General features: G+C 44.0%; 2 long non-coding RNA genes and 1 pseudogene across 4 annotated transcripts in view; 1 reads left to right on the top strand and 2 right to left on the bottom strand.

Annotated features, from left to right (window-relative positions):
* Nucleotides 1-360: 360 nt before the first annotated feature.
* Nucleotides 361-23,246, top strand: part of LOC132209436 (uncharacterized) — a 23,486-nt gene continuing 600 nt past the window's right edge. Inside the window, exons 1-5 of one of the 3 annotated variants that reach the window (XR_009445522.1) lie at nt 361-556; nt 2,249-2,424; nt 5,976-6,075; nt 11,968-13,126; nt 15,345-15,500. This is a non-coding gene — a long non-coding RNA (uncharacterized LOC132209436). Of the gene's footprint in view, nt 557-2,248; nt 2,425-5,975; nt 6,076-11,967; nt 13,127-15,344; nt 16,369-23,246 lie in introns of those variants that run through there. The other 2 variants (XR_009445523.1, XR_009445521.1) reach the window with 2 other exon arrangements.
* Nucleotides 13,685-23,246, bottom strand: part of LOC125449866 (uncharacterized) — a 26,033-nt gene continuing 16,471 nt past the window's right edge. Inside the window, exon 5 of the long non-coding RNA XR_009445519.1 lies at nt 13,685-14,084. This is a non-coding gene — a long non-coding RNA (uncharacterized LOC125449866). The remainder of the gene's footprint in view (nt 14,085-23,246) is intronic.
* On the bottom strand, nt 16,954-17,119 carry LOC132209447 (U2 spliceosomal RNA; annotated as a pseudogene).

The following is a 23,246-nucleotide window of genomic DNA, read 5'->3' as shown; positions in this document are numbered from 1 at the left end:
TCAGAGCCTGATGACAATGACAACAGAAAACACAGCGCATGGTGCAGGTCACAATGGTGTCTGGGTGATTGATGTCAGTGTGGGACCAATAGGAATACAGGGTTTACGTGCATTACCGGGCCAACGTCTCTGCCCTTCTAACCAATCGGAATGAAGAGGGGGCTGGATCAGTGCAAACCAGGTGATCATCCACGCGAATAAAATGTGAGGCTGGATGAACACAGCAGGCCAAGCAGCATCTCAGGAGCACAAAAGCTGACGTTTCGGGCCTAGACCCGAAACGTCAGCTTTTGTGCTCCTGAGATGCTGCTTGGCCTGCTGTGTTCATCCAGCCTCACATTTTATTATCTTGGAATCTCCAGTTCCCATTATCTCTGATCATCCACGCGAGCAGTGCAGGTTCGCTGAGAAAAGTGGGAACGGCAGATGCTGGACACTCCGAGAAAACAAGGTGTCCAGCTGGATGAATATAACAGGCCAAGCAGTATCAGAGGAGCAGGAAAGCCTACGTTTTGTGCCTGGCCCCTTCGCTGAGACTAAGGTTTGTGCAATTGAGGTAAGAGCAGGACACGGTGAAGAAGGCAAAACGGCAGAAAGTGGGAGGGAAGTGATATTCTTATGGGCTTGGGAGTGCACATCAGAAAATCCACATTTGAAACTCCCAGGCTCACTTTTGCAGAAAATAAATCAACGCTTCAGATAGAGATGGGCTGTGTGATCGCCACCATCTTTATTGGGGGCAATGATCCGCGGGGCGTATGCGCGGCAGCACTGAAACTTTGAGGGCGGAGGTGAAGCTGGGCGCATGCGCAGCAGTCTCTGGTTGAAAGTGAGAACCAGGTGTGGGGCTGGAGGAACACAGCAGGACAGGCAGCATTAGAGGGGCAGGAAAGCTGGCGTTTTCGGGCCTACACCCTTCAGAAATGGGGGAGGGGAAGGGAATACTGAAATAAACAGGGAGAGAGGGGGAGACGGGTGGAGAGGAGACAGACAAGTTAAAGAGGTGGGGATGGAGCAGGTAAAGGTGAGTGTAGGTAGGGAGGGGATAGGTCAGTCAAGGGAGGATGAACAGGTCAAGGGGGTGGGATGAGGTTAGCAGGTAGGAAATGGGGGTGTGGCTTGATATGAGAGGAACGTATAGACGAGAGGAAGAACAGCTTAGGGAGGTGGGGAATGAGCTGGGTTGGTGTTGGACTGCAGTTGGGGGAGGGGAGGTTTTGAACCTACTGAAATCCACATTGATACCATTGGGCTGCAGGGTTCCAAAGCGGAATATAAGTTGCTGGTCCTGCAACCTTTGGGTGGCATTGTTATCGTGTTGCAGGAGGCCCATGATGGACATGTTGTCGGTGGAATGGGAGTGGAACTTGCAGTTGTTTATTGTGAACCGAGTGTAAATATTCTGCAAAGCAGTCCCCAAGCCTCCGCTTGGATTCCCTGATGTAGAGGAGACCACAACAGGTACAGCAGAGGCAGTATACCACACTAGCACCCGCATTCCCCATGCACACGGCCTAAAAAGCCTGATGCTTTTTCTTGTCCTGTAGGTCTGACCAGTTCCCCTCCACTGACCCCCTTGTGTGCCTAAGTGAACTCGTCCTTGCCAACAACAACTTCTCTTTCAACTCCTTCCACTTCCTACAGACAAAGGGGGTGGCCATGGGTACCTGCACGGGCCCAAGCTATGCCTATCTCTTTGTCGGTCATATGGAACAATCTCTCTTCCATACCTACACTGGCCCCGAATCCCACCTCTTCCTCCAGTGCATGGATGACTGTATCGGCGCTGCCTGTGTTTTGAGTCTGGACCCTTCTTCAGAAATGAAATGAAATTACACAGAGCAAATTCAAACCAAGAGAAATGTTTGTTTCTTCTGGATTTCTTTCCCAGAGTGTGAGATCGTAGCAGCTAGCACTCCTAACTTAGTTCTGTGCTTCCTGATCACATCTTTGTCGGTGTCTAATCTCTTCAGTCTCTCATGATGGATATATTTGATCTCTGTTTAGTATTTTACTGTTATTTTCTTATACCTAATGTAACTGAATTTTCCACTGCTGTCCACCTCCTAACTCTGCGCTGCTCTCTTACCAGATTAATTTTTGAATGGCGTCTTTCAAAGTCAGGCAATATTTTGGCAGAAAGAGAGTGCATTTTTATTCCATTTCAGACCACCAAATTTTACAGCCTTTTTATTCTGTTGTTCATTTTTGCACTTCTGCAACATATACTCCGTTTCTTCTTCCACAGATACCAGCGATCGTTGCCAAAGCCCTGTTGCGTGTGGAAAATGTGATGTTCAACTTTCGCATGCTGCTGCAGTTCATATGATGAAGGTGCTCCCACAATGCGGTCATTAGAGAAGTTACAGATCATTCATCTAGCGATACTGAAGAGCTGATGGTGTATGTCCAAATCAACAAACTGTATGTATTTTTATCATATTTATAATTTCACCAAAAATATGATCTAGAAACTTTTGATGTAAGGCCATATTAGATTAGGTGACCAAAAACATTACCAAATTCACAGGTTTTCATGACTATCTTTAAAGAAGGAAAGCAAACCTGAGAGGTTTATCATAGGAATTCCAGACCATGTTGCCTGGAAACTGTAGAAACAGCCTCCAGTAGTGAAGCAATGATTAAACACATTGACAATTTATTTACTTTCAGACTCCAACAGAGTCTCGAAGGTTGTGTGGTGCATGGAAACAGGGATCATCACGGGTTAGAATTTTAAATTGTTGCTTATAAATAGGAGCCTTTGTGGGTCAGGGAGCACAGCAGTGATGAGTGAACAGGTCTTGGTACAAATGAACATGTGTGCAGCAGAATTTTAGGTATTCTTGAGGTTGCAGGGACGTTGAATGTGGGAGGTCAACTGGCAGTGAGTTTGGATAGTTAAGTCTAGAGATAACACAGGAATAGATGAGAGGTTCAGCAGATGAGCTGAAACTGAGGTGTCATTGTCACTGAAGTGGAACAAAATGGTTTTTGTGCAGGACTCTGCTGTTGCCTTCACCTCACCTCAGGAGTTCAGCTGTTTGTGAATTTGTGGATCAAGTCTGTAATAAGATCAGGAACTGAGTGCCTGGCGTGACCCAAACTGGGTGTCACTGAGCAGGTTACTGCTGAGTAAGTGCTGCTTAGTACCACTGTTGACAACACCTTCCATCACTTTACTGATGATAGAGAGTAGACTGCTTGAGGGGAAATTGGTCGGGTTGGATTTGCTGTGTTTTTGTGCTGAACAGACCTGGGCAGTTTTCCAAATTGTCAGTAGATGCCAGTGCTGTAGCAGGACTGAAACAGTTTGGCTTGGTGGCTGGCAACCTCTAGAGCACAAGTCATCGGTACTGTTGCCAGGGCCCGTAATCTTTGCTGCACTATTCCTCCATTTATTAATATCCATTTGAAATGAATCAAATTGGATGAAAACTCTCTCATCTGTGATATTGGGGGCCTCTGGAGAAGGCTGAGATTTATCATCCAATTGGCACTTGTGGCTGAATATTCCTGCAAATGCAGCAGTCTTGTCTTGTGCGTGGATAGGTTGGGCTCCTCTGTCAGTAAGGATGGGGATTTTTGGCATGCTTCCTCCAGTTTTATTGCCCATCACCATTCGCGACTGGGTGTGGCAGAACTACAGAGCTCAGATCTGATCTCCTGGTTTTGGGATGGCTCAGCTCTAACTCTTGCTGCTTATGCTACTTGGCATGCAGATAGTCCTGTTTGGTAGTTTTATCAGGTTGGCACCTTATTTTTAGCTATGCCTGATGCTGTTCTTGTCATGCCCTCCTATACTCTCCATTCAATCAGTGTGGTTCCCCTGGATCAATGGTAATGTTTGAGTGCACAATATGCTCGCCCATGAGGTTACAGATTGTGTTGGAAAGTTCTTCTGCTGTTCAAGTCCCACAAAGCTTCATAAATATCTGGTTTTGAGCCCCTATATCTGTTCCAAGTATCTCCCATTTAGCCGATTTTAGTGCCACTCACGTAATGGAGGGTATTCTCAAGTTTAAGATGATGTTTTGTCTCCACAGGACTGTGCGGTGGTCGCTGTTACCAATCCTGTCACAGACAGATGCATCTGCAGCTGGGAAATTTGTGACAATGAGATCTGCTATGTTTTTCCCTTCTGTTGGTTGTGTCAGCACCTGCTGCAGTCCCAGCCAGGCAGCTTTGTCCTTTAGGACCCGACCAGCTTGATTGGTAATCCTGCTGTGAACTACTCCTCATAGGGGGCATTGAGTACACTTATTGCCATTTACACTCTGTGCTTACTCCAAGTGCTGTTCAACATGAATTTTTTAATTAAAATTCACTCTTGGGATGTGGAAATCGCTGGCTGGACCAGCATTTATTGCCCGTCCCTGAAGGCACTTTAAAGTCAACCACATTGCTGTGGGTTTGGAGTTGCATGTCATGCAGATCAGGTAGGATGGCAGATTTCCTTCCCGAAAGGACATAAGTGAACCCGGATAATCGCAATGGTTTCATGGTCATCATTCGACTATTAATTCCAGATCATTATTTAATTCAAATTCCATCATTTGCCATGGCAGGATTTGAACCGAGGTCCCCGGAATGGTGTCTGGGTGTCTGGATTAATGATCTAGCGATAATACTGTTGCCAATTTCAAAACTGAGGGAGGATGGCCCATGGCATTCAGCAGGAGCCATGAGTCTATCAGGTGGCAGAGTCAATGTCGTACTCCCAGGTCAATTGCTGCGATCAGAAGAGCGTTGTGTTGTCATGTCTGTCCTGCTCCTGGGACAGGCCTTCACTAAGTGTGTGTCACTTGTCGATAAGGGAGATTCTGAGCATATGACGCTGTTTCTTGACTAGTCTGAGTTATCTCTCCAAATTTTGCCACTCGCCCCCAGATATTCGTCAGGAGGAGCTTATGGAGTCGAAAGGGCTGATTCTGCAGTTGTCCTTCCTAGTGCTTTGGTAGATGCCAAGTAGTCCACCCAGCATCATTCCTTTGTTGAGACTTTGCAGTGATTTGCAACTGAGTGGCTTGCTGAGGTTGGCAACTTTCTTTCCCTGAAGGACATCAGTTTTTTTTTTCTTTTTCTGCCATTAGTAATGGTTCCATGACAACCAGTTGATTGTTAATTCCAGTTTTTTTTATTTAATTCAAATTCCACCATCTGCTGAGATTGGATTCGAGCACGGACTTCTGTTGTCCATTTTAATATTCTGGATAAAAGTTAATTCATCAGGTTTGTTCACTCATTTTTGAATATCTCTAACACAGGCATTGTTTCTTTGCAAACCATTGTCCGTCATCCTGTCTCCTCCATCCTCCCCTTCAACAAGAAGTGAGGGAGACACATAGAAACTCCATGTCATTAAGATTGAGACAATCCAAATCGGATGCCTCTGCTGCTTTCCTCTCTTCCACTAGCCCACCAAACCAAATTGCCATGCACTTTGCTCGTTGTTTTAGTCCTAAACATGCATCTTTCTCCAGTCTTGTGTGAAGCCTTATCAGAGTTCGTCTTAATCCTTTGCCCTATTCCTGCTAAACCACAAACATTCTAAGTCTCTTTTATTTCCTCTCCTCCTCCTCCTCCTTGCCCCTTTCCCCCATGCCAGTTCAGATATTGTCCTTGTTCTGTCTGCTCCTCTTTTCTGGCTATGTCCATCTCATCCACTCTGTTAAAACCAATATTTGACTTCGCTGTCATTAGAAAATCCCACTCCATCTCCTTCTCTTTCCTGTCACTAAATCTTGGCCATTCTTTGCCATCTGTCAAATACCTGCAGTTCTGGTCAGTGACATGAAGTCCCAAGGTTGAAATTCCTAGAAACCCAAATAGATTTCTCCCTGAATCGATGACTGACCTCCACAAGGGATAATGTGTAATAGGGACAATGCACAGTTATCTTCGGCCAGGATGAGGGGATGTTGTGAATTTCTACCCGGACTGACAGTGATGGATTTTATGAATTTGTGTTACAGGATATTACAAGTGGACTTGCAGGTGGGAAACTCAATAATTGTAACACCAAACTCTGACAGAATTACTCAATTCATCAACATCTGGATATTCGCATTGTGTGTGAGTATTGTGTTCCTGCTAACTTCTCATTTGCCGTGTAAATTTTTTCTCTCAAATCACCACATTCTCTCAATAGATCGTCCCTAAAATTTTCAATATATGTCCTGTAATCTTTATGATCAGTCATGAGTGTACATTTTATCATGCTAAAGTGTTTCTTTTGTCAACACCTCTATCAAAGGTCCCTCAAAATCCTTTGTTACAAGGAGAACAATCTGTTTCCCCCAAACACCTGATTCCCCAATGACTGTTTGCTGTCTATAAGGCACTCGTCTGGATTGTGTTGGAATATTTTCCACTTCCCTGCATGCGTTCAGCCCCAACAATATTAGAAAAAGTGAACATCCTCCAGATGAAGCGCTGTCAGAGTGGTTCCATCTACCACATTCAACATTCCCCTCTACACCACCGACGCACAGTGGCGTCACTGTGCCAAAGGTAAAGTGACCATTGTCCTACCTGATCACAGGGCTGGTTTAACCCAAACATTACCACACCCCAGGCGAGGGGAGAACTTGAGAAGGAGAGTCCATCTATCTTAAATGAATATTCTCTATGTACCAGCAATGCCCAAGTCACATGAAAGAATAATGTTAAAAAAAACAGCCCTAACCATGCAACTAAAAACCCACTCCCTACAAACCATTCTGTTAAATCTCCTCTGCCCCCTATCAGGGACCCTCCCGTCCTTCACAGTGTGTGGGGGATCTTTTGGTTTGCACAGACTCAGCTCGTCTCTGTTCCTGTCTGTGATGTCATCATGCTGTGACAATGGCACTGAACCTCACTGTCTGTGAGGGTGGTAGGCACAGAGATCCTCATAGCGTTTAAGGCATATTTAGATGCACACTTGTGATGCCAACACAGACAGGTCTATGGGCCAAGTGCTGGAAAATTAGATTAGAATGGTTCGGTGGTGGTTTTTAACTGGCACTGGCTGGATGGGCCACAGAGCCCTTTTCTGCACTGTCGACTTCAGAGACACTTCACAGAGAAGATGCCAAACAGTAGTTCAAGCAATTTTTTTTCCCTCTCAGGAAAGGAGATATTAGAATAGATGACTCCTAATTGGTTAATGTTTTTGGGAGACGAGTGAGGTATAGAGATGAAGCGGTTTACCAAGAAGTTCTGGAGCTTGAATCCCAGGAAATTGCAAGAGCCACCATCAAGTGGAGGAATAAAAATGGGGCACCATCATTAGGACTGTATTAGAGGAAGGGACATATTGAGATTTGTGAGGCTGGAGGATATTAGAGACAGGAAGGGTTCCGAGACTAGAGAAGATTACAAAAATACGGAAAGTGTGAGATTGGAGGAAGTTACAGAAATGGTGAGGGTTGAGAGGCTGGAGGAGACCTCAAACAAAAGGAGGTTTGTGAGGGTAAAGGCAATTACAGAGCTAAGGAAGTTTATACGGGCTGGAGGAATTTATAGAGATAGGAGGGTGTTGAGGCTGGAGGGGATTAGAGATAAGGAGGCTTGAGAGACTGGAGGAATCTACAAAGACCGTGAGAGATCTGAGGCTAGAGGGGGATTCCAACAATAGGCAGGTTGTGAGGCTGGAGAGAGATTCCAGTGACAGGAAAGGTGGTAAGGCTCGAGGGTGGAGCCTGCAATAGTGCAGGCTCCAGGGTCATTCTCATGAAAGGGAGGGTAGTGAGGATTGAGATATGATTCCTGCGATAGGGAATGTGGTGAGGCTCCAGGGTGGATTATCATCTAAGCGGCACAGTGGTGCACTTACAGCACACGGAGTGCAATAGTGAGAGAAAGTGTTCACTGCCACTTTCTCCAAATCAAATAAAAATGGACAATCTATATAAGTCTGGGCAGCAAAGACCACATCCCATAAGTAAATTACAATAATGATGGGTGATAATGGGAACTGCAGATGATGGAGGATCTGAGATAACAGTGTGGAGCTGAATGAACACAGGCCAAGCAGCAAATGCTGTGTTCATTCAGCTCCACACTTTGTTATCTATAATTATGATGGGTTTCTGATTTGGAGAGAGCTAACAGAAGCTCGGATGATTCTCCTTGGGGCTGATTAGCAATGATTTAGTTTAGTAGTAGGTTTGCTTCCCGGATATTAGTTTGCAGAGAGAGAAAAATTATTAACATTGTGACAATGTTTGGTAACTGCAGAATACAACATTCAGATAATTGGCAAATAATGCAGGGTGAAAACGTGCAGGTTACTTGGCTCAGCAAGTTCCCAGAATCTGGAACAGTCTGTGTGGCAGCTGGATGCCGATTCAGTAGTTATTCTCAAAGATCTGGGATTAACTTTTTTCAAGGAACGATCAAGAGGGCCATGGACAAATCGCAGGGGAATTGGGTCAGATTTGCAGCACCTCTAGAATGAGAGTGAAGCTTTTGTCAGGGTTCCAGAATTCCAGTAAAGTTAGATCACATGTGATTCAGGAAGAGCTCGCTAATTGGAAACAAAATTGGTTTAGTTATAGGAGAGAACGTGGTGCTGGAGGATTTGTCAGAGTGGACTTTTGTGACTAGCGTGTTCCACAGCAATCGGTGCAGGGTCCACTTATGTTTCTCATTTACACTAACAATTTGGATGAGAATTTAAGGGACAAGATTAGTAAGTTTGCAGATGATACTGAATTGGTAGTATAGTGGTTAGTGAAGGTTATCTGAGATGACGGTGACATGTTAATTATTTGGGTCAATGGGTTGAGGAGAAGATGAAGCTCAATTTGAATAAATGTGAAATATTGTATTTTGGTAAAATGAACAAGGGTAGGAATTACACAATTGATGGTTGCACCCAGGGTAGAGTTGTGGAACAGAGAAATGCGAAGATTCACTGCATAATTCTTCGAACTTTATGGAGACAGGCCAACAGGGTTGTTAGTAAATTGTTATGCATACTTTCCTTCATTGCTCAGACCTTTGATTATAGGAGTTGGGATGTTATGTTGAGGTTGTACAGCACATTGGTGAGGCTTCTTTTGAGGTATTGCGTGCAGTTCTGGTTGCCCTGTTACAGGAAGGACATGATTATTATTAAACTGGAGACAGGTCAGAAAAGACTTGCTGGCATGTTGCCAGGAATGGAGGGCTTGATTATCAAAATAGACTGCCAAAGCTTGAACTTTTCTCACTGGAGCATAGGAGGTTACAGGGTGACCTTACAGATGTTCATAAAAAACATGAGGGGCACAGATTATGCGAATATTAAGGGTTTTTTTTTTTCCCCTAGGTTGGGTGATTAAGACAAGGGGACATGTAAGGTGAGAGGAGAAAGACATATTTAAAAACGACGAGGGACAATTTTTCTTTTACAGTGTGGTTCATGTGTGAAACGAACTTTCAGAGGAGGTGGTGGATGCAGGTACAGATGCATTGTTAATAGGCATTTGAATTAGGACATATATAAGAAAGGTTTAGAGGAATATGTGCCAGATGCAGACAGATGGGATCAGTTTAAATATAAAAGTTGTATATTTAATATACATTTCTAAATTGGAGTAAGGCCAACTTTGACATTATTGGGCAAGAACTTCCAAACGATGATCGGGAGAGGTAATATGCAGGTAAAGGAATGCTTGGAAAGTGGAAGGCCTTCAAAAATAAAATAGGGAGAGTCCAGAGACAGTACGTTCCTGCTTATGTGAAGGGCAAGGCTGGTAAATGTAGAGGCTATTGGACGACTGAAGAAATTGAGGCTGTGGTCAAGAAAAAGAAGACAGCGCATGTCAGGTCATGACAGCAGGAACTGGGTCAATCCCTCGAAGTATAAGGGCAGTTGGAGTATACTCAAGGGAAATGAGGATGGCAACAAGGAGACAAGCTATCTTTGGCAAATAGGGTTAAGGGTAATCCCAAGAGATTCTGACACTTCATTTGGGACAAAAAACAATGAGGGAGAAAACAGGGCCCTTTTAAAGATCGACACGGCTCTCTATGTGTGGAACTGCAGGCTGAGATAGTGAATGAGTATTTCACATTAGTATTTACTGCAGAGAAGGATATGGAAGCTAGAGAACTTGGAGACATAAATAATGAGTTGTTAGAAGTGTCCATATTATAGTGGTCTAGGTGCTGGACGTCTTAAAATGCATAAAGGTGAACAGGTCCCTGGCACATGATCAGGTGTTATCCACAAACTTTGAGAAGCTGGGGAAGAGAGACCCGGGTTTGATTCCAGCCTCGGGCGACTGTGCAAACTCCACACAGACATTCTCCCCGTGTCTGCGTGGGTTTCCTCCGGGTTCTCCGGTTTCTTCCCACAGTCCAAAGATGTGCAGGTTAGGTGGATTGGTCGTGCTAAATTGCCTGTAGTGTTTAGGGGTGTGTGGCTTATAGGTGGATGGGTCTGTGTGGGATGCTTCAAGGGACAGTGTGGACTTCTTGGGCCGAAGGGCCTGTTTCCACACTGTAGGGAATCTAATCTAATCGCTAGGCCCCTTGCTGAGATATCTGCATCACTGAGACACTGGTGAAGTGTCAGAAGGTGGGGTGGCTAATCTGGTGCCATTCTTTAAGGAAAAGCCAGAGGACCATCGACCATTGAGCCTGATGTCAGTGGTGGGTAAATTGCTGGAGGGGATTCTGAGGGACAGGGTTTGCATGTGTTTAGAGAAGCAAAGACTGATTACGGATAGTCAACATGGCTTTGTGAGTAGGAAATCCTGTCTCACTAACTTGATTGAGTTTTTTGAGGAAGTGACAAAGAAGATTGAAGAAGACAAAGCAGTGGACGTTGTCTATATGGACTTCAGCAAGGCATTCACCCAAGCTCCACATGACGGACAGGTTAGCAAGATTAGATCAAGTGGAATCCAGGGAGTGTTAGCTATTTGAAACAAAATTGTCTTGAAGGTAGGAAACAGGATCGTGGTGGGTGTGTTGTTTTTTTTTCAGTCTGGAGGACTGTTAACAGCAGTGTGCTGCAAGGATCGGTGCTGGTTTCACTGCTTTTTATCATTGATACAAATCATGTGGAATGCATATTGGAGGAATGGTTAGTAAGTGTGCAGATGACACAAATTGTTTATGTGGTAAACAGCAAAGAAGGTTACCTCCAAGGACAATCGGATCTTAATCAGATGGGTCGATGGGCCCAGGAGTGACAGAAACCAGTTTAGTTTGGATAAATGTGTGCTTTTGCATCATGGTAATGAAAATCAGGGCAGGGCTTAAACACTTATTGATGAGGCCTTGGGGACTGTTACGCAACAGCGACTCCTTGAGGTGCAGGTGCACAGCTCCTTGAAGGGGGATTCTCGGTACAGAAGGTAGTGAACATGATATTTGCTGTGCTGGCATTTATTAGTCAGTGCATTGAGTGTAGGAGTTGGGAGGTAATGTTATAGGCTCAACAAGGCATTGATGATGCTGCTTTTGGAATACTGTGTTCAGTTCTGGTCTCCCTGCTATAGGAATGATGCTGTTAAACTTAGCAGGGTGCAGAAAAGATTAACAAGGATGTTGGAAGTTTTGAGCTGCAGGGAGAGGCCGAATACGCTGGGGATATTTTCCCTGGAGCATTGAAGGCTGAGAGATTACCTTAGAGGTTAATAAAATTTATGGTGGGCATGGAGTGAGTCGCCAAGGTTGTTTACTTGGGGTAGGGGAGACTAGAACTCAACACATTGGTTTAAGCTGAGAGGGAAACTTTTTTAAGGGGAAGTGGGTGGTGCCTGTGTAGAATGACCTTCCAGAGGAACTGGTGGAGGCTGGTAAAATTATGACATTTAAAATACATCTGGATGGGTATGTGAATAGGAAGGGTTGAGGAATATGGGTCAACTGCTTGCAAATGGGACTAGATTAATTTGAGACATATGGTCAGCATGGACAACTGGGATGAAAGGGATTGGTTTATGCTGTACAGCTCTGACTAAGCATTTTTTGTTTTCATTTCAGATTTCCACAATTTTACTTCTGCACTGTTCTTAACCTTTTGATCCCTCTGAAAGACTGAGTTACAATGCCTGCCCTTCCTCCCTGGCTCTCCCACCTCTCTCTTTCAGCAGTTTTGTGCAAATACTGACTGGATCCCTTACCTGGAGGATATTTATTTGAATTTGTTCTAACGATGATCCAGCATATTTCCCAAGCGTCGCTCCATAAATGTCCAGAGGATTTCTCGATTTCACAATCTGTGGTTGTTCTTCTGGTTCTTCACTCACTGCACTTGCTTTCTGTTTGAAAGCTTAGTCTGCAATTGGAGAATTCAAACAGGTCCACATCCAGGTCTGACAGTCACTTTGTTTATCACAACCCAGTGACCTCAGGATTTTGAACATTGAAGGAAAAAGCAGCATTCACACTGGGGAGAAATGCACATGGTCTGTAAAGAGTCTGTGAAGATTCATCTGAAATGTCCGAACACCAGCGCAGTAACACTGGGGAGAGACTGTGGAAATGTGCAGATTGCAGGAACGAATTTTTTAATCCATCCCAGCTAGAAACTGACCACCAGAGTCACACTGGAGAGAAACCATTCACCTACTCTGATTGTGTAATGGGATTCACTCAGTCCTCTAACCTGCTTAAACACCAGTGAGTTCGCACTGTCGAGAAACCATTTACATGCTTGAAATGTGGGAAAGCGTTCACTCGGACATATCAACCGCTGATGCACGAGCAAATTCACACTGGAGGGAGACTGTTGGCCTGTTCTGCATGAGGGAAAGGCTTTGCTGACTCAAATTGCCCGCTGATCCAACAGCTACTTCACTCTGGTGAGTGACCATTCATCTGCTCCCAGTGTGGGAAGGGAATCACTTGCTCACCTAACATACAGAGCGTTCACACTGGGGAGAAACCATTCATCTGCTCTAAATGTGAGAAAGCATTCACTTGGTCATCCTACCTGCTTGTGTTCCAGCAGGTTCACACTGGGAGAACCCATTCATGAGCTCTGAGTGGGGAAAGCATTCACTCAGTTATCCAAACTGTTAACACACCAGTGAGTTCACAAAGAAGCACAGTTGAATGATTTTGCTGTCACTCTCACTATCAAGTGAACCATGGCTTTGGGCTGTTTGTACTGATGTTACTGATCCCTGCTCAATTAAAGGTACAGGTATTGTGGATAAAATGTTAATATCAGTTCTGTATCTGTCAGGTAGAGTTTGGAAATAGTCATGTTATCACGACACATTGACACATTCTCACTGACTAAAGACGACCCGCCCACACAGTATGTGAAAAGGGATTTCCTGGTTCATCAGGACTGGTTAACGAGCAGCAAATTTTAGAGTAACTGTGAAGTTGACTTTTGATTCTGCTGTTAGCTATATCCAAACCATACTTTTTGGGCTTGCTTCTGTAGATCATAGAATCCCTCCAGTCTGGAGGCAGACCATTTAGCCCGTCAAGTTCACACTGAACTTACAAAGAGTGTCCTACCCAGACCCTGCCTGCGTGGGTTTCCTCCAGGTGCTCTAGTTTCTTCCCACAGTCCAAAAATGTGCAAATTAGGTAGAATGACAATGCTAAATTGCCCATAGTGTCTGGTGTGCGAAATGCAGGGTAGGGTGTGAGACTGGGTGAGATGCTGTTTGGAGGGTTGGTAATGGACTGAATGGCCATCTTCCACACTGTAGGGATTCTATGTTGATCTTAAAGGCCCTTTATTTGTTGTGCCTGGTCAATATGTTTGCACACCTTTTACCATTATGGATTCTATTGCTCTCCACAGACATGTTTCAACTACTAATAGATATTTGCTTATTGGAAACAATCAAAGGAAAGTTTTAAATCCAAACAAAAGATTGGGATGAGTCATGTTCTGTATCCCTGATAGCCGATTGCAAAAATGCAATGAAACCTGGTGACCTGTCCATGGGGAATGCAGTCTCTTCAGATCTTTACCAGGTGTCCAGAGCAGTGACGGATCTCGTGATGAATACAAAAACCAAGACATTGTGTGATATCTAGTGTATACTTTCTATTTAGTCTGCTGTCCATTACTCCACATGTCAAGTTTGTTTTCAGAGACCCTCACGGACTTGCTGCAATCACAAGACACTGACCTGTTTGGAAAAAACACAAATCCTTTTATTACCAAACAAGTACAAGCTGTGGAGAATCACTGTACTGAATCCGGCACAGAGAGCAGAGTCTCGCCAGTAATTCTCCCCGAGCAGCAGACAGTGCCCGCTTTTTATAGTTTACAAAAGACATGACGCATAAAACGATTTCACAACTTACAGTGGCATGATACATGAAACAATTACTGCAACAGACAAAAATAGGATACCAAGCAATTATTACATCAAGAACATAAAAGACCAGCTTATAGTATCGATTGCTAGTGAAGTAGCTGCTAATGGCAGGAGGCGATTTTGAGTTGTTGTCCAGGACAGATTGTGATTTTAAGTTGCCAGTGTGTCTGACTAGAACAAAGTCAGTGCCCTGACCCCTTTGTCAGCGACAGGAGTTACATGCTTTAGAGGTTTCACACCTTTACAAATATTCCCCACCTTCCCCTGTTTGAAACAGTGTGATTCTAATTTAAATTCAGTCAGGAAGTTTAAGACAGTGTCTGCATACTGATGTGTGAGAAGAAAAGGAGTTAAAAAAGTGTTACACTGAATTCCTAGCTGGACCGTAAGCTTCAGGGTAGTGCCTGCATATCTATGTGAAGGTAGATAAGAGTTTACTTGTATAAATTAAAGTCTTTTATCTACATTTGATTCCTATACAGAGACTTTAATTTATAGAAGTATATAAATCAATGGGATGTCATCACATTAACATCTCACACAGAGACTGAGATATGGTCTAGTGACCTAGATTGGAATCACACCATTCCAGATGGTGGAATTTGAGTTTTTTAAAAATCTGGAAATAAGAATCTAATGATGACCGTGAATCTATTGTCAGTTGGAAAAACCCATCTGTTCACCTATGTTCTTTAGGGAAGGAAACTTCCATTCTTATCCAGTGATATCAAGATTCCATGAATGATATTTTTTAAAAGTTAATTTAAAAAAAAAACCTCCTGCAAATACATTTATCTCTGTCTTAATTTATTTAGCAACCGACAGTTCAAACTGGCTGATGGTCACTTTCACTTCTAATCAAGTTGTGACCGTTTCATGGTTGAAACAAAAAAAAATGCATGAATGGAACCACAGTTGTACTCGTAGGAACAATGCATGCTCTGACATGTTTGGAAAAAAAACCTCATCTCACTTATGAGCCAGATATCAAAGCTGACCAGATCCTGATGCAGTGTACCATGAAAGTGAAATTCTTCACCATCTTATCTACTTGTGTTGCTATTTCAGGGAGCGATGGACTTGAACCTCGCAAACTCCTGAACACCTCTTAAGAATTTCATCAAACTGACCCCCAGTGGCAGGAATGGACAGGGTCAGCTTGGATTGATGATCATAATTCAGGCTCAACAAGTCTACTGGAACATTTTGAGAATGTAATTAGTGGTGAGTGTGGCCACCTCTCTGTACTGTAGTGATACAGATTCCCAGATCCTGATTATCCCCAAATGGCTGACTGACAGTGTCAAAGTCCCTGGGCTGATATTGAATGATTCCTTGGCCATTTTGTGTCAGGATCTCCTGACTGAATACTATCTCCCTTGCCTTGACTGAGAACTGTTTCCCTGAGACTTTGCGATGTGACCATTTGGTCGAAACACATGTGTTTGTTGCCACAGCTGCTGACCAGCCCTTGGCTGACTGCTGGTAATAACAGTGCTAAGCTGCCTGGCTTATGCCTGCAATAAACAACCAGGCAAGACAGGAGCACTGAGACATTAAGTTCTAGTTGAGACGTCAAAGTGCAAAAATGCCAAGGAAGGGCAGAGATATTGCGGCATAACTTGTGTCAGGTGCTGAAAAGCTTGTAGAGTTCTTAGAGCAAGAATGTACTATGTGGACAGGCAATTCTGCATCTTGATGTAGCATTTTTATTTAACTCTGGCTCATTTCGCTAGATTTGCAAATATCTCTTGGTCTGGCTAATGTGAGAATTGGCTTTCGGAGTAATGTGCCACCGACTGTCATTCACAGTTGTATCCCACATCAGTGAATTGGTAATCTGATTAAGCGCTCAGGCCTTGGCTTGAGAAAAATAAAGCAGACACATGCACACTTGTTTGATTAGTTGCTCTGCACTCAAATGAAAAACGTGCATTGTATATGCCATATCCTTTCCTGGCTCAGTGTTTCCAAAATCTCTAGTTCAATACATCCCAAGTTGTCATCATCAGAGTCAAAACTAGTGAATACTTTGATAGCTTCATCTTTTTTTTTCTGAAATGCTATTTATATTGAGGCAGTGTTGGCAGGTGATTTTCTTTTACTTCTGATTCCATGTGTGGATATTTGGGGATGGTGTTGGTGGGAAGGTGCGGTATTACCAGGGATGAGGCACTGACATTCAAAACAAGTGCTGAACATGCAGAAAAGGACAGATTAACAATTACCTTGGAACAAGCATATTTGGAGAAAGTTGGGTGAGAGTACTGAGAGGAAAGCACTTTGGCAGCATAGTGGCTCAGTATTTAGCACTGCTGCCTCACAGCACCAGGACCTGTGTTCGATTCCAGCCTTGGGCGACTGCCTGTGTGGAGTTTGCACATTCTCCATGTGTCTGTGTGGGTTTCCTCAGAGTGCTCCCACAGTCCAAAGATGTGCAGACTAGGTTGATTGGCCATGTTAAATTGCCTGTAATGTTTAGGGAGGGGTAGATTAGGTCTGGCTGGGATGCTCTGAGGTTTGGTGTGGACTTGTGGGGCCGAAGGGCCTGTTGAGCAGATGCTGGAGAATCTGAGATAACAAGGTGTAGAACTGGATGAACACAGCAGGAAGGCTGACATCTCAGGCCTGGACCCTTCCTCAAGTTTTGCACAGGCTGTTTTTAGAATTGGTTTAATGAGACTACACCAGTCCTGGAAACACAGCAATACCTGGATGATGCACAGAGTGGATGGAGCAAGGACCTACTCCTTAATCCAAAAATCAGTTTAACATAGGGTCTTTAAAAAAAAAGACATATCAGATATTAAAACTGACGTCAACCAAGTAGGCCAAAAAGCAATGCCGTTATAGTGCTGGACTACCTTAAGTCCCAGTTACCTTCTGCTGTCAGTTTTTACTGTTCACAAACTCCTGGGCTTCCTAACTGGGAAAAACAATAAGTTTATACCAGCACTTTTTCATCACCTTTTCTGTAAAACTCACTTCGTAGCGAATGTAGATCATCGGAAATGTACCAATCGAATGAGGTAGGGCAGAGCTGACATCACTAACAAGCCTCATCAACCATTTCCGCGACTGCTGGAGGGCTAGTGAGATTGCAGCCACAATTGGTACAGAACCGCACACTCAGAGAATGTCCCAACACAGAGGAAGGTGCTTCAGACTGTCATTGTCTGCATCAGAGATAATGTGAACTGCAGATGCTAGAGAATCCAAGATAACAAAGCGTGAAGCTGGATGAACACAGTACGCCAAGCAGCATCCCAGGAGCGCAAAAGTTGACGTTGCAGGCCGAGACCCTTCATCAGAGAGCTCTGATGAAGGGTCTAGGCCCTAAACGTCTGCTTTTGTCCTCCTGAGATGCTGCTAGGCTTGCTGTGTTCATCCAGCTCCACACTTTATTGTCTGCCTCAGCTTCTGTACAGGCAACTTCACCAGTCCCACATGCCACGCTCTTCCTGATGCCCTGTAAACCACACATCATTCAACTCTCTTGAGGGCAATGAATGATTCTGCTTCCAGCGCCCTCTCAGGCAGTGCACATCCAGCAGGAACCACTCGCTGAAGACGGTGGGTCTACCTCCCTCGATAAACGTGACTCATCGTTGCAAAGAAGGTGAATCATCACCGCTGCCTCCCAAACCCATCCCATCCTGTCTGTTTCTTTGGAATGTGTAACTGTCTGCAGTGTCAATGGGCCTGTAGTTGTAAAAGGGATTGATTTTGCGCTGTTCTATTCTGTGCACTAAATAAAATGAACTGTTAGCAATGCAAAACATGCCTGCCTCTTTCCAAATCAAATCGAAGCAAATACTAGAAACAAATTCTAATTCTGATCGAGTAATATCCCTGCCAGGAAGTACTGGGTCACAATTATGAATACAATTTCTTGGACTAATCCAGATGTCCTGGAATATATTAACGGGGTCCCCATATCACTCCAACATCCTTAACATCACTCCTGTTCCTTCATGGATGGTGGATATTAAGCCAGTACATTGAATAAGTCACAAATGGTTTGGCTTCGACTCCATACATTCCAATTACAACCTGCTAATTTAGAATTGCAAATTAAGATCCAAGAGCTGTAGAGATATAAGGGATGGAAACAGACTGATTGCTGCAACTTGTCTATTCGAACCAGATATCCTCAATTATTTTAGTCGCATTTGCCAGCATTTGACCCGTATCCCTCTGTCCCCTTCCTATTCATTTCCCAATCCTGATGCTGTTTAAGAGCTGTGATTATACCACCTCCTCCATACATGCAGCATTCTCTACATGTAAAACTGTCACTCAGGTCCCTTTTAAATCTTTTGCCTCTCAACTTAAACCCATGCTCTCAGGTTTGGATTCCTTTCCCTGAGGAAAAGATATTGGCAATTCATCCCATCCAAGCCCCTCATGATTTTATAAACCTCTGTAAGGTCACGCCTCAGCCTATGACGTTCCAGGGAATCAGCCCCAATCTATTCAGGCTCCTCTCCCAGTAGCTCAAACCATTCGATCCATGCACCATCCTTGTAAGTCTTTTTCTGAAATCCTTCTGTTCAACAACTTTCCTGCAGCAGGAAGATTATAACTGAATGCAGTATTCGAAAAGTGGCAATGCTCTGTACATCTGCATCGTAACGTCCAAACTCCGACACACAATATGTTGAACAATAAAAGCAAGCATGCCAAATGCCTTCTTCACCACCCTGTCTAACTGTGGCTCCGATTTCAAGGAACTATGCATCTGCACCCCAATGTCTCTGTTTGGTGACACTCCCCAAGGCCCTACCATTAACTTATAAGTCCTGCCCTAGTTTGCCTTACGAATTCGCAACACCTCACATTTATCTGAACTCTATCTGCCACTCCTTGGCCCATTGGCCCATCTGATCAAGGTCCCATTGTACTCTGAGATAACATTCCTCACTGTCCACAACAACATGAATTTTGGGGCCATCTGCAAACTTACTAACCATCCCTCCTGTGCTTCCATCTAAATGATTTATATAAAGTTATGGATAAGCAGTGTCCCAGCACTGATTCTTGTGACACACTACAGGTCACAGGTCTCCAGTCCGATATACAACACGCTACCATCACTCTGTGCCTCCTGCCTTCAAGCCAATCTTGGATGCAAACCACTAGCTTCCACTGGATTCCATGTGATCTAACCAGTCTACCATGAGGAACCTTTTCAAACACCTTTCCGAAGTGCATCCAAACAATGTTTACCCTCTCTGCCTTCACCAACCTTCTTTGTCACCTCTGCAAAATACTCAAGTCAGTGGGATTTGATTTACATCACAACAATACCAGAGTCAGATAACTGAGAACAGCACGTGAAGCAAAATATGTACATGAGATAACAAAGCGTGGAGCTGGATGAACACAGCAGGCCAAACAGCCCACAGCCTCCACAGCCAGGAGCCCCAGAGGAGACAGCCACGCTGAGCCCTGCCCAGTTTTCACCATCACCCCTAGACCTTCCCCTGACTGAGGTCAAATGGTCAGTCCTCAGTAAGGGGCTCACCTTTATCCCCCTCCACACATACATCAATGAATACCACTCACGTTTGGACATCGAGCAGTTTTTCGGCTGCCTTCACCGCTCCACCTATCTTCTCCTCTATCCGTCTTTGATCCGCCTCTCCCTGTTTATTTCCGAACCCTCTCCCCATTCCCCTTTTCTGATGAAGGGACTAGGCCCGAAACATCAGGGTTTGTGCTCCTAAGCTGCTGCTTGGCCTGCTGTGTTCACCCAGCTCCACCATTTGTTATCTCGGATTCTCCAGCATCCGCAGTTCCCATTGTCTCTGATACAACATGTGTACGTTACTGGTTAAAAATACTGAAATAATTTCATTGTCTTCAACTTTAAAATCAAATGCTGGAGTCTGCAGATCAAAAGATATCAGAACGACCGGGGTCAGAGGAAACCCACAGTTCATGAAATGCCCATGAATTAGGGTGATGTCACTTCGCAATTGCCCGTGTGTGATAACATCACCCACTTGAACACAGAGCATTTGGGTCTGCACAAACAGCTGATGTACACGAAGGATGTGAGGGTCTGTGGAATGATTGAAAGGAGATTGATGAGAATGATTCAAGAACTGAGGGATATTAGTTTTAAGGTCAGGTTGGAGAAACTGAGGTTGTTCTGCGCAACACAAAGGAGACTGAGGTGATCTTTGACAAAGGTATCTTGGTTTATGATAGATTTAGATAAGGTAGCTAAATAGCAGCTGTTCCTCTTCACTGATCGTAAAATTATTAGAAACACAGATTTAAGATATTGGGCAATAGTTACTGGGAGATGAAAGGAAGGAATTTAACGTTACTTTTATTTGACTCAATACTGACATTCAAAGACCAATAATATCCAGTGCTGAATGATTAAAGAATCAAGTGGCGTGCTTAGTTCTTGCTGTATCTAAGCAAGTTTCTGATCTGTAAATCCTTTTCTAACACTCTGAAGCTCTGAGATTCATTTCCTTCATCTGCTCAAACACTGTACTGCAAAACAAAAACCTTGCTCCTTATTGAAACATGCAGGTTTTTTGGAGAATTAACGGTTTGGTTGCAGAAAGGTTGGTTCCCTTCTAGGACAGTCTAGGACCAGAATACCTCATATCAGAGTGGGGTTTCATATTTAAACCAGAGATGAGGAAGAAATTATTCTCTCAGACAGTTGTGAATCAGTGGAATTCTTTGCAGCAGAGGTTTGTTGTGGCTGGGCCAATAAGTATATTTAAGGCTGAGATCGACAGATCTTTAAGCAATAAAGGTATCAAGGATTATGGGGAAAGGCAACAAAGTGCAGATCAGACAGGATCTCATTGAATGGCAGAGCAGAGGTGATGGTCTGAATGGTCTCTTTCTGTTTGTAAACTCAATGGTCTTGAAATGAGGCTGCAAAACTCTCCACAGTAAAATGTGCAAAATGATAAATGCATGGAACCCTTCAGAAAGCTGAACCAAGGTGAGACATGGAAAGGGCAACACACAAATGATAGTCAATGTGAGTGATTGATCCGGAGTGATCTGTTTACCAGGGTAAACAGGAAAACTGGTCTTCAGCTCTCACACTGAACTCAGCTCAAAGTTTTGGCAAAGATCTATAGCTCAGTTTGTGGGTGAGTTGTTGACTTGTTCGCCGAGCTGGCTTGTTCTTGTTCAGATGTTTCATCACCATGCTAGGGGACATAATCAGTACAGCCTCCGTTGAAGCAATGTTTTTCTCCTCTGCTTGGAATTTATACTGTTTGCTCTGTTATGGTGAGTAGTGTCATTTCTGGTTTTGATGTGCATGGGTTTGTATAGGGGTCCAATTCTTTACGTTTGATGATTGCATGACGGGTGGAGAACGATGCCTCTAGGAATTCCCGTGGATGTCTATGTTTGGTTTGGGCTACTATGGTTACCTTGTCCCAGTTGAACTGATGGCCTTCATTGTCTGAGTGTCTCGATATTAAGCAGAGTTTGTCATTCCGTTTTGCTGCCAGTTGAAGTTTTTGATTTCCGATGTCTAGTTTCATTCCTGTCTGTCCGATGTAATGTTTACAGTCAAAATTGCATGGTATTTTGTAAACTGCATTGGTTCTGCATGTTGTGGGAATGGGGTCTTTAATTCTTGTAAGTCTTTGTCATTGAGCGGCTGTGGGTGTGTCCATCACCATGACTCTGAGTGGTCTGAGGGGTCTTGTTGTCACTTCCAATATATTCTTGATGTATGACAGTGTGGCCAGCGTGTGAGGGCGTGCTGTGTCCTTCTATTGTTGTCTATTTAACATCGGCAACCTCACCAAAATTCCCTCACACAAGGTACTGCTGCACAAGACCAGATAATCCCAGTTCCCAGGCCTGGAATCAGAGAAACGCAGTGAACCAGCTGCAAAGATACAACTGGAAATGGGAATGGCAATGAGCGCACAGGGCTACTCTGTAGTTCCTGTCAAACAATCGGTGAGCGTGCGGTCCTTATGTGACAGTACAGAGGTGCATAAAATGCTGAGGCTGTGAGCTTGAACCTCACCCAGAGATGCTTTTATTGACATGGAGCAGGGATTATTGGGTCATCGGGCTGTGGGAAATATCACAGAGCAATGTTGGTCAAAACAGAACTTGTAAAATGACTAGATTATTTTGTTGGATCTTGAACTTTCCCAGGGAAATGTCTCAATTATCAACCATATTAGAGATTGCTTTCCCATCCCCTGAGAGACTCCCCCTGCCTGTTAAATTCACTTTTTGTATGTCTATCTCTGTCTTTTAAAACTTGATTTTTATTTCATATCCAGGACCTTTTCAGTGGAACCAGTTGAATTTTCATGTGTTTGACACCATTATGGAGAGGAAGTGAAAAAACCTACCAGCTGTGGGGTGTGATAATGGAAGGCAGAAGGGTGAGAAAAGGATGACAAAGAGAGTGGGGAACGATGATATCCTTCAGATGAATTTGAATGTCATTGTTCACAATCCGGGGAAAGTTATCACCCACAGATAAATAACAATCAGAAATAAACAATGACGGAAATTGCTGGTGGATCTCTGTAAGTCTGTCAGCATCTGCAGACGGAAAGCCGGGTTAATGTTCCCAGTTCAGTCCTCCTTCTTTGGAATGAGGCATGTAACTGTTGGTTTAGCATTTACCAAAAGTTCGGTCAAATCATGAGTCTGCCCACCTGTGTGGGTTGCTGGGCTGTTTGGCCCTTTGACATTGTGCGTATGTTAATCATACATTGCTGTGTGTGTGTGTGCGCGTGTGCGTGCACTTCCATTCGCAAGCAAGAAGGAAGTAAAATATGTTCCAGTTGAGTTACCAGGCAGGGTGTAGTGTAGACGGAGCATGCTGGGCCCATTACCCAGAAGGTCACTGGATTGAAACCATTCTCTGCTGTTTACACCAACAAATTGATGTTTGTTCGCAGCTAAGTTAATTTTGCTCATTGTCCCTGCATCAGCTTCTTGCTC

Source organism: Stegostoma tigrinum, unplaced genomic scaffold (genome assembly GCF_030684315.1).
Source record: "Stegostoma tigrinum isolate sSteTig4 unplaced genomic scaffold, sSteTig4.hap1 scaffold_94, whole genome shotgun sequence".
Classification (NCBI taxonomy): domain Eukaryota; kingdom Metazoa; phylum Chordata; class Chondrichthyes; order Orectolobiformes; family Stegostomatidae; genus Stegostoma; species Stegostoma tigrinum.
Note: the sequence above shows the minus strand (reverse complement) of the source record. Positions and strands in the feature narration are given on the sequence as shown.